Source organism: Primulina eburnea, chromosome 18, assembly GCF_022965805.1.
Source record: "Primulina eburnea isolate SZY01 chromosome 18, ASM2296580v1, whole genome shotgun sequence".
Lineage (NCBI taxonomy): Eukaryota > Viridiplantae > Streptophyta > Magnoliopsida > Lamiales > Gesneriaceae > Primulina > Primulina eburnea.
Window position 1 is genome coordinate 14375930 of NC_133118.1, and position 11617 is coordinate 14387546.

Consider the following 11617-nt stretch of genomic DNA (forward strand, 5'->3'; position numbering starts at 1 on the left):
ATTATTTAGTATGTTAGACTTGTACCCCTACAAGCCCATTAAACATACTTCCCACTATATTTAATTTAATATTTAATAAGTTCAACTTATGAGTTTAATAAATTAAATCATAAGCTTTACAAATCCAACTCCTTGAATTTATTCTCTCCAAATTTCATAAATTCAACTTCTTGAATTTACTATCTCATAAAATTCAATTCCTTGAATTTATTTTCTCAAAATTTAATTATCATAAATTCAAATCTTTGAATTTACTTTATCATAATTTAAATTCAACTTCTTGAATTTATTATCTCAACGGGAACAAATAATCCAGTGCTTGTGTGACCCTCAATGGTTCAGGGATACAGCTAGCCGTGGGTTCACAACTCTTTGTGATTCAGGATATAATCCTTTATTCGGGCATACCCTAGTTAGCCCCATTCCTTTTATCAACACCTTGATCAAGAATGTCAGAACTCATTTCTGATTGCACCCATCGGATTATGGTAGGATCGTCTAGTAGCATCGCCCCATGATCCCCTAGGTATCACTGATAGTGCCTGCAAGAACCAGTCGATTATGATTAACGTACAGTACGGTCCCTTCATCTCATATATCCCGATCAAATCTGCAACTATTGGTTCATCGAGAGTTGCATATTAATTCGATAACTATGTGATAACTTTAATAGTGGCATCGCATGTACTATTGGAGAACTCCTTCTCCAACGTATATCTTATACTCTGGCCAGAGATTCCATGCACTATTATTACATCAGGTCACATAGGATATTCACACCCGTAGGTGAGCGGTGAATTCCCGACTACAATGCACTGGCTCCTATATGTGTCGCAAATGTACCCAACCTCGCCACCTGATTACTCTCCTGGAGCCGATAAACGAGTCAAAGCACAGCCCTCGCATATAGAGCCTCAGTGTTGTCCCGGGTCGTAAGGACTAATGGTGTACAATCATAACCACGGACTTATCCTCTCGATGAATGATAACCACTTGGAATGTCCGAGGGAGGGTTGTTCGGTATAATCATCATATGACTACCTATCTGTATGTTTGGACATCTCCATGCCCTTACCAAGAAACGCGGTACACAACATCACAGATGCTAGTCTCGAGCTCAAGCGACCTTTATCCATATTTTAGGCGGCTGAATCGACTAGGAACAAATTTGATAATACAGTGTTTACAAATGAGTTTCAACATCGAATTACGATTCATTTGTATTAAAGTATAATCAAGGTCTTTATCTATGTTGTTCACATGGGTATACAGATAAAGAAATAACAAACCATGAAATATTAAATTATATTAAAATAAATATTGTTTATTACAACTGAGTCAATAAATTCCCTAGCCAACCGTTGGCTTACAGGGCATCTACTCTAACAATCTCCCACTTGCCCTAGAGCCAACTACCCATAAACTTTAATCCCATTGCTTCGCGATGCTTCTCAAATAATGGTCCTGGAAAGGGCTTTGTAAGTGGATCAGCAACATTATCTGCAGAGGGGACTCTTTCGACCGATATGTCTCCTCTTCCCACAATTTCTCGGATGATGTGGAACTTCCTCAGTATGTGTTTGGATCTTTTATGAGACCTTGGTTCCCTTGCTTGCGCAATGGCACCAGTGTTGTCGCAATACACCGGGACTGGATCAACTCCATTAGGAATGACGCCCAACTCTTAGACAAAATTCCTCATCCAAACTGCCTCTTTGGCTGCAGCCGATGCAGCAATGTATTCAGCTTCAGTGGTGGAATCCGCAACGGTGTCTTGCTTGGAACTTTTCCAAGAGACAGCCGCACCATTAAGCATGAATACAAAACCAGAGGTCGATTTCGAATCATCTACGTCACATTGGAAGCTAGAATCAGTGTAGCCTTCCAATTTCAATTCTCCACCCCCATAGACCATGAACAAGTTCTTAGTCCTTCTTAAGTACTTAAGAATATCTTTCACGGCCTTACAATGCATTGGACCAGGGTTCGCCTGATATCTGCTTGTAACACTCCAAGCGTAAGCAACATCAGGGCGCGTTGATATCATACCATACATGATACTAACAATGGCTGACGCATATGGAATACGTGTCATCATATCTATCTCTTCATCAGTCTTGGGGCACATTGCCTTAGATAGAGTAACACCATGACACATTGGTAAGTATCCTCTCTTGGACTCTTCCATAGAGAATTGTTTTATAATGGTATCGATATATGTGGCTTGGGTGAGCCCAACATCCTTTTTGATCTATCTCTATAGATTTGTATTCCTAATACATAGGATGCTTCACCCATGTCCTTCATGGAGAATTTGCTTGCCAACCATACTTTAGTTGATTGCAATAATCCTACATCATTCCCAATGAGCAGGATATCATCAACATAAAGCACTAGGAATGTCAATGCACTCCCACTAACTTTCTTGTACACGCATGGTTCCTCAGGATTTTTAGCAAAACCAAACTCTTTGATAGTGCTAACAAATCTGAGGTTCCAACTCCTTGACGCCTTCTTGAGACCATATATTGATCTCTGAAGTTTGCATACCTTATGCTCACTTCCTACTGATGTGTATCCCTCAGGTTGAGACATATAAATTTCTTCTTTGATGTCTCCATTGAGGAATGCAGTCTTTACATCCATTTGCCATATCTCATAGTCATACCATGCTGCTATGGCTAGTAGTATTCTAATGGACTTAAACATAGCGACTGGTGAAAAAGTTTCCTCATAGTCAATTCCTTGTCTTTGAGTATAACCTTTTGCAACCAGTCTTGCTTTGAAGGTCACTACCTTCCCATCCGCCCCAAGCTTTCTTTTGTAGATCCATTTGCATCCTATGGGAACGATTCCCTCAGGTGGATCCACTAATGTCCAGACTTGATTTGAATACATAGAGTCCATTTCTGACTGCATGGCTTCAAGTAATTTTTTTTGAATCAGTATCAGATATTGCTTCTTTGAAATTCATTGGATCACATCCATCACAATGCTCATCATGGCTTTGTTCATGAAGAAGTGTATATCTGGCAGGTGGTCTGATAACCCTATCAGACCTTCTAGGCGCTTGTACTTCAACTACTGGTTCTAGGGGATTAGGTTCAACTTCTAAAGTTGAGGGAGTACCTTGAATTTCTTCAAGTTCAATCATCTTGCCTTTTCTATCTAATAGAAACTCCCTTTCCAAAAAGGTGGCATTTCTTGAAACAAACACTTTTGCTTCATTGGGATGATAAAAATAATATCCAACAGAATTCTTTGGATATCCTAAAAAGTAGCACAAAATGGATCTACTATCCAATTTGTCTCCCATTGTCTGCTTCACGTAAGCAGGACATCCTCATATTCTCATGTAAGAATATTTGGGAGTTTTTCCCATCCATATCTCATATGGTGTTTTATCCACTGCTTTAGTATGGACATTATTCAACAACATTGCCGCAGTTTCAAGCGCAAAGCCCCAAAACGATGTAGGCAATTCAGTGAATCCCATCATAGATCGAACCATGTCCATCAAGGTTCGATTACTAAGTTCAGAAACACCATTCAATTGTGGTGTTGCTGGTGGAGTCCATTGCGAGAGAATTCCATTCTCTTTTAGATAACCCAAAAATTCAGCACTCAAGTATTCTCCACCTCGATCAGATCGAAGTGTCTTAATACTCCTTTCTAGCTCTTTTTCTACTTCAGATCTGAATTCTTTGAACTTTTCAAATGCTTCAGATTTGTGTCTCATTAATAGACATACCCATACCTCGAATAGTCATCAGTAAAAGTAATGAAGTAGGATTGCCCATATTTTGTGCTAACGCTTAGCGGGCCACAAACGTCTGTGTGGATCAAATCCAGTAGACCATGTGCACGTTCCACGTTTCCCTTAAAGGGAGCCTTGGTCATTTTTCCTCTTAGACATGACTCACAAGTAGGAAGAGAATTTATGTCTGACAAGTCAAACATGCCTTCTCCCACTAGTTTGTGCATCCTTCTTTGAGAAATGTGACCTAGTCTAGCGTGCCATATCTGTGCGGGGTTTGGATCATCTAACTTTCTTTTGTTTGTTGTTGTTTTCTTTTGGGCTTGGATATTGTTCAACGGAATATCTTTCAATTTTAAGTTATAGAGATCGTTCATTAATTCGCCGGTTCCTATCAAACATTCATTCTTGTAAATATTGCAAACACCTTTAGCAAAAACACAAGAATAGTCATCTCTATCAAGCATAGAAATAGAAATAATGTTTTTAACCAATTCAGGAACATATAAAACGTCTCTCAAAAGTAACTTAAAATTATTGTTCAAAATCAAAGTAACGTCTCCAATAGCAGTCTAGCCATCTCTAAGTCTCCTGCTTCTTGTCATCACCAGCAAATCATTGCAAAGATGAGAACCACATCCGGTATCCAATACCCAAGAAGAGGAATTAATTGAGACATTTACTTCTATGTAAAACATACCATGGCCAGAACGCTTCTGGGCTAGATACTCCTTGCAATTATGCCTCCAATGTCCAGGCTTGTTGCAGTGGAAACAGACATGCTCTGACTTTTCGGGCTTTGAGGGCCCCGAAGTTGGTTTCTTGTATGGCTTTTTGTTGGGCTTATTCTTCTTTGGTGGGGCAGAACGTTTCTTGCCTTTATTTTGGGTTCCTTTTTTCATACCGGACGATGAGCCCACTAGAAGAACATGCTTTTCTTTCTTGATTGTGGCCTCATAAGTGGTAAGCATATTGACCAACTCTTTAAGGGTGGCCTCAAGCTTGTTCATGTTAAAATTAACCACAAATCCATCGAACGAGGGGGGAAGTGACAGCAAGATAATATCAGTCGAGAGCTCAGCAGGAATAACCACGTCGAGTCCTACCAATTTCTCAATGAGCCCAATCATCCTAACACCATGCTCATGGACAGAAGTCCCATCTCGCAGACGTGTAGTCATGAGTTCTTTCACAGTAGCGTGTCTCTCTGAGCGAGTCTGTACTCCATACAACTCTTTCAGATGAAAGTGAATGTCAGCAGCATTCACAGCCTCCTCAAACCGCCTCTGCAGTTCATTCGACATAGAAGCCAACATATAGCTTTTAGCTTGGAGATCATGGTCCCACCATTTCTCAAGCTTGGCTAGTTCAGTCTCACTGATGTCCGAAGCTGCCTCCTTCGGTGGCTTCTTATCAAGCACATACATAATTTCCGAGCTCAGAACAATTTTTAAATTTCGAAACCAGTCATTATAGTTAGGGCCAGTCAACTTGTTTTGATCGAGAATGATTGAAAGTGGATTGCGTGACGTCATTGCAAATATACTGAAAAGGAAAACAGATAATTGTTACTGATTATTTTAAAATAATTTTAAGATATAAAATATGGATTTTTATTTTATAAATTCCCTCCCACTATTTTGACATTTTCACCACCCTCTGATGAAAACGGAAAATCGTATTTTCTTAGTAGGCACGTAGAGTCCAATTAGCCAATTATAATCCCGAATAATATCAGCCAATTATAATTTCTAAAAGATAGAATCCAATTGCATCCCTATGCAACCTCCGCGTGTTTTGCCTCATGTTTAATAAGGACTCAATAATATGACGTCGTTTATTTTCGCGTGTCAAACCAACCCATCAATATTGAATTGTAGTAGACGGTCGCCATGAGTTCCCCCAATAATATGAGCCGAAGTCATGGGAGTTCCACTCAATTCACATCATATGTCCAGTGGAAGTCACAGCTTTCCGGCGTCCAGGCCTCCCCAATAATATGAGCCAGACACTGTCCGCGGGTAGCGATCAACATGCAACCACGGTTGATGGAAGGCAAGGAAAAATTAAACTCTTTTAATTTTTACTTTTATGTTTTGATATAAATTTTGAATCATTTTCAAAATGAGGGATTTTAATTTTAAAATGGTCTCATCATTTTAATTTAAAAAATCACGTGCCATGTTTGTATGTTTGCCGGATTCATACAACTATATTATTTAATAATATACATACATTCATACTACTATATATCGCATATATCATAATATGACATTCAACAATAAATAAGGATGATCGATCGCCAACACTATTAGATCCATGTGAGCCAAACATGGATCCAGGTCCAAAACCTAGGTGAATGCAGGGATGCAAATACAACTTATTACAAAAACTTCCAATATTTTACATGTCTTCATCTTGATCAACCGGCCCACCATCTTCCAGTCTTGATCTCCCACTATTTCTAATTATTACATTTGAATAGCCATGGCACATAAGGGATACATATCATAAGGGTGGAAACGGGCCATAAACCAGGCCCACTTTAATAATATCAAATATTATAAAATTGAATAAAAACAGTAAAATATCCTAACATACACCTAACACATTGGTCAATGCTCTCGATCATCCTTCATGCATTTAATATCAAATATTAACATCAATTAATTAAACAAATTTAATTAACTGAAAACATATATCTAATAATTAGTCACTAACCACCACAATCATTAATGAATTTAATAAATTAAATAAACTACTTTATTTAATTTCCAATTAATTCAATAATAATTGATTTCTTGTAAAAACTCATTTTTACCATAAATAATTAAAATCATATTCTAATTATTTATTTCACAAGAAAATAATTAATTTTCCAAAATAAAAATTGAACTAATTTTTCAAAATTTCAATTTTACCCAAATATTTGAAAATTCGGAAAATCGCACCATAGGCCCAAACGATTCAAGCCCATTATTCAGCGCGCTTCCCGAGACGCTCCCGGATAGCCGCACGCGCTGCCCGCCCGCTGCACGAACGTTTCGGGCAGTGGCAGCAGCCCTGTGCGCGCAAGGGGCGCACAGGTGTGCGCTCCGCGCTGCGCGGACGCCGCGCGGACGTTCCACGCGGCGCGCGCGCAGCCGCTGTGCGTTCGCTCTGCGCCGCGCGTGCACTGCGCAGCCGAGCGCTGCGCGCTGGGCGCAAGGCACTGCGCGCGCAGCCCTGCGCACATGATCTGCCCGGAACAGTTCCGGGCAGATCCGAAATTTTTTTTTTTATTTTTTTTTCTGAAGAAAAATATTTTTGATGGTGCAACTATTTTCTGAAAATTTTCTTGTCTGGTTAGAAACAAATTATTCAATATTAAACCATACGTTTTAGAAAAACCTTGGCTCTGATACCACTGTTGGATCTCTGTTTCTACGTGCCCAAACGCAGCGGAAGTTTAAAATTTTTATTTATTTTGTAAAACAAAATATGTTGGACACTCGTATGGTTTTTATATAAACATTCATAGGGCGTTAGAAATTCTTATACCTTTGGTGAATAAATCACTGGGCTCCAACTATTCCGGGGTTAGCGGAGATAGCTCTTCGTGAATCCCCTACGAACGGTCTTCGATCTACTAATCAGGTCCACGACCGAAATATATGTTCCTCTTCTAACTCGCACTAGGAAGTGTAGAAGATTTTGAATTTGAGATAGAACACAATTTTGAGAGCACAACCCTTCTTGCAATTGGAGAGCCGAAGGTTAAAAAAATTCTCTAAACCTTTTTCGGATGGCTTTTTTCTTTTTTCAATTGAATTATCTTCCACCGAATGCATGCCATTATTTTAGAATAAGAAAATCCTATTTTCCATACTAATCATTCTTTTACTTAATTAATTGAATTAATTAAGTCAATGAAAGATTCTTAATCTATATCCAAATATGGAGATTCTTGAAAAATGGCACACTCCAAATTTGTGGAGGCTATGATTTTAGGTCAAAATTTTACAAAAAAAATTCAATGACCTAATAACCAAAATTAACATTAATGGATTTAATTAATTAATTGGGCTAGTCCAACTAGTTTAATTAATTATTCAAAGTCCACTAAGAACTTTAATTATTTAGTATGTTGGACTTGTACCCCTACAAGCCCATTAAACATACTTCCCACTATATTTAATTTAATATTTAATAAGCTCAACTTTTGAGTTTAATATATTAAATTTTAAGCTCTACAAATCCAACTCCTTGAATTTATTCTCTCCAAATTTCATAAATTCAACTTCTTGAATTTACTATCTCATAAAATTCAATTCCTTGAATTTATTTTCTCAAAATTTAATTATCATAAATTCAACTCTTTGAATTTACTATATCATAATTTAAATTCAACTTCTTGAATTTATTATCTCAACGGGAACAAATAATCCAGTGCTTGTGTGACCCTCAATGGTTCAGGGATACAGCTAGCCGTGGGTTCACAACTCTTTGTGATTCAGGATATAATCCTTTATTCGGGCATACCCTAGTTAGCCCCATTCCTTTTATCAACACCTTGATCAAGAATGTCAGAACTCATTTCTGATTGCACCCATCGGATTATGGTAGGAGCGTCTAGTAGCATCGCCCCATGATCCCCTAGGTATCACTGATAGTGCCTGCAAGAACCAGTCGATTATGATTAACGTACAGTATGGTCCCTTCATCTCATATATCCCGATCAAATCTGCAACCATTGGTTCATCGAGGGTTGCATATTAATTCGATAACTATGTGATAACTTTAATAGTGGCATCGCAGGTACTATTGGAGAACTCCTTCTCCAACGTACATCTTATACTCTGGCCAGAGATTCCATGCACTATTATTACATCAGGTCACATAGGATATCCACAACCGTAGGTGAGCGGTGAATTCCCGACTACAATGCACTGGCTCCTATATGTGTCGCAAATGTACCCAACCTCGCCACCTGATTACTCTCCTGGAGCCGATAAACGAGTCAAAGCACAGCCCTCGCATATAGAGCCTCAGTGTTGTCCCGGGTCGTAAGGACTAATGGTGTTCAATCATAACCACAGACTTATCCTCTCGATGAATGATAACCACTTGGAAAGTCCGAGGGAGGGTTGTTCGGTATAATCATCATATGACTACCTATCTGTATGTTTGGACATCTCCATGCCCTTACCAAGAAACGCGGTACATGTAATGCCCGAAATTTTAATCCCAGTAATCGGTAATTATTGATTTATAATTTGATATGATTACGAAAGGATTAATCGGGACACGAAAATAAGATTACATGTGAAATTCGAGAATTTTGGGCAGAGAGTGTGGCGCCCGAGCGGTGATTTTTAACCGCCCGAGCGCCAATGTTCAATAGGAAAATGTCTCGGGCAGAAGGTGTGGCGCCCGGGCGGTAGTTTTTGACCGCCCGAGCGCCAAGGGTGCATTCTGAAATGTTTAAGCAGAACCTAGTACCGCTCGAGCGCCGCCTGAAATGAGGGAAATTCTGGGAGAGACACGTACGGATTACATGCAATATATATATATATGAAACAAGCTTCGTTCTCCTTCATTATTTTCGAGAAAAGAGTTGAGAAACGTCTCTGGAAAGTAGTGGGAAATCCTTGCGCCTTTTCTGAGAAATCCGTCCGTCTGATTTTGAATCCGACGTCGGTACGGTAATCCTATCAGCGTAGGCTACACTTTGACGTAAGTTTTGCTACGTTTTGACATGCTTTGAAATTATGCTATTGTCAGAATTGAATAGGATTCATATATGATGTTCTTGACATGCTAGACATCGTAGAATCTAAGTCAGATTAAGAAATAGACTGATTATGGAATTGTTATGAATTTCTGATTATAATCAGTTGATACCGGACAGATTTGAATTGTGGCGGGATTATGGATTGTATGGGATATGAGTTATAAATTGTAACTGTTATCTGGTGAATTGGTATTGACGGGGATATTAAAATTGTACCGTTATACCGTTGATTTTGAATTAAATCCAGATTGATCAGATTGTTATCGAATTGACTAGTATATTGATATGAGATTATTGATATTGTCAGTACCAGACAGATTGTGAGTTCAGGATATCGACTGAGCCAGGAACCGACGAAAGAAAGGTATAAGTCAATGTGGTATTGGGAAATGGACTTGAGTCGGTTTAGACTTGGGTTTCCCTAAATCACATACTTTACTTTATTGCATTGATATTTGCATTGATTGATTTATATACTAGTTCTCTGGATTTTAGACAGCAGGTATTAGAGGAGTCATCTTATGACAGAAGTGCCGTTAGTGGTGGGATCACCACGGGCACATTGCACGATGTCATAAGATGGTGTATTGGCGGATGTGCCAAAGTTTGTCACTGGATGTTTGGCTATCGATGTGGATAGGATGGTGGCTTTTTCTATTACTGTTAATCAGTATTGTATCGATGTGGATAGATTAGTAGCTCTTCTATTACTGTTAATCGATGTCATATCGATGTGGATAGAATTAGAGTTGCTTCTATTACTGTTGATCGGTACTATATTGATGTGGATAGAATAATAGCTTCCTCTATTACTGGTAATCGATACCGTATCGATGTGAATAGAACTGGAGTCTTTTCTATTACTGTTGATCGATACCATATCGGCGTGGATAGAACTGGAGTCTTTTCTATCACTGTTAGTCGATATACACATGCCAACTTCTGGAAACCGGGATCCCTAGACTAGGATTGAGTCTAGTCTGAATTATGATTGATGTCGACAGTTTGATTTGATATTGTTTATGTTTCAGATTTTGTTACATATACCTTCTACCTGATTACATGCTTTATATATTTTATATGATTGCATGTTTCATTGATTTATACTGGGGATTATATTCTCACCGGTTTATCCGGCTGTTGTCTTGTCTGTATGTGTACTTGACAACAGGTGGGACAGGTCCAGGGTCCAGGAGATGAAGAGAGAGATCGTGATTAGAGTGGTGGCACCGGACTTGGACTAGAGATAGGGTTGAACACTTGATAGTAGTTGTCAAACCCTAGTTTGAATAAATGTGTTGTAATACAGGATTTGTATTTTATATACTGATATGTATATATGTTCTAATTTCACTACGTTCCGCATTTTAAAAAAAAAATTTAGACCCTGTTTTTAATTGATTAATTAGTCCCAATTATGATTAAGAACTTGTTTAGCGTCCGGGTCCCCACAACAGGTGGTATCAGAGCGGTAGATCCCTTAGACTAAGATAGAAGCTAGTGAGCGGGGTAGATTGATTTTCTTTCCTGCTTTTGATTGCTAGCATGATTCCTGTTTTAATATATGCTACCTGAATTATCTGATATTGATATGGTATTGTATATTATTGGAATGGATCAGCTGTAAGATGATCCGAGGAGGATTGAAACTGGTAAGTGGTAGTTGGAATTACTAACCTCTGCGATTATCAGATATGCCTCCGAGAAGGATACCAGAACAGGGAAGTACCTCGAATCCTCCCATGGATGTGACCCCTACTCCAATGGAGCAATTGTTGAAAAGATTTCAGTCATTCCATCCACCGACTTTGAAAGGAACGGAGAATTCCGTGGAATGTGAAAGTTGGTTGGACGACATTGAATCACTGTTTAACTCTTTGGAGTATACTGAGGAAAAGAGGGTGAAACTGATCGGACACCAGATGCATGACGTTGCTAAACACTGGTGGAATACGACAAAACTGGCTTTGGAATTACGAGGTACGGCCATTACCTGGAATGTGTTTAAGACTGAATTTTATCTACGGTTCTTTCCAGTTTCATATAGGAAGGACAAGGGAGCCGAGTTCGCAAACTTGAGAAAGGGC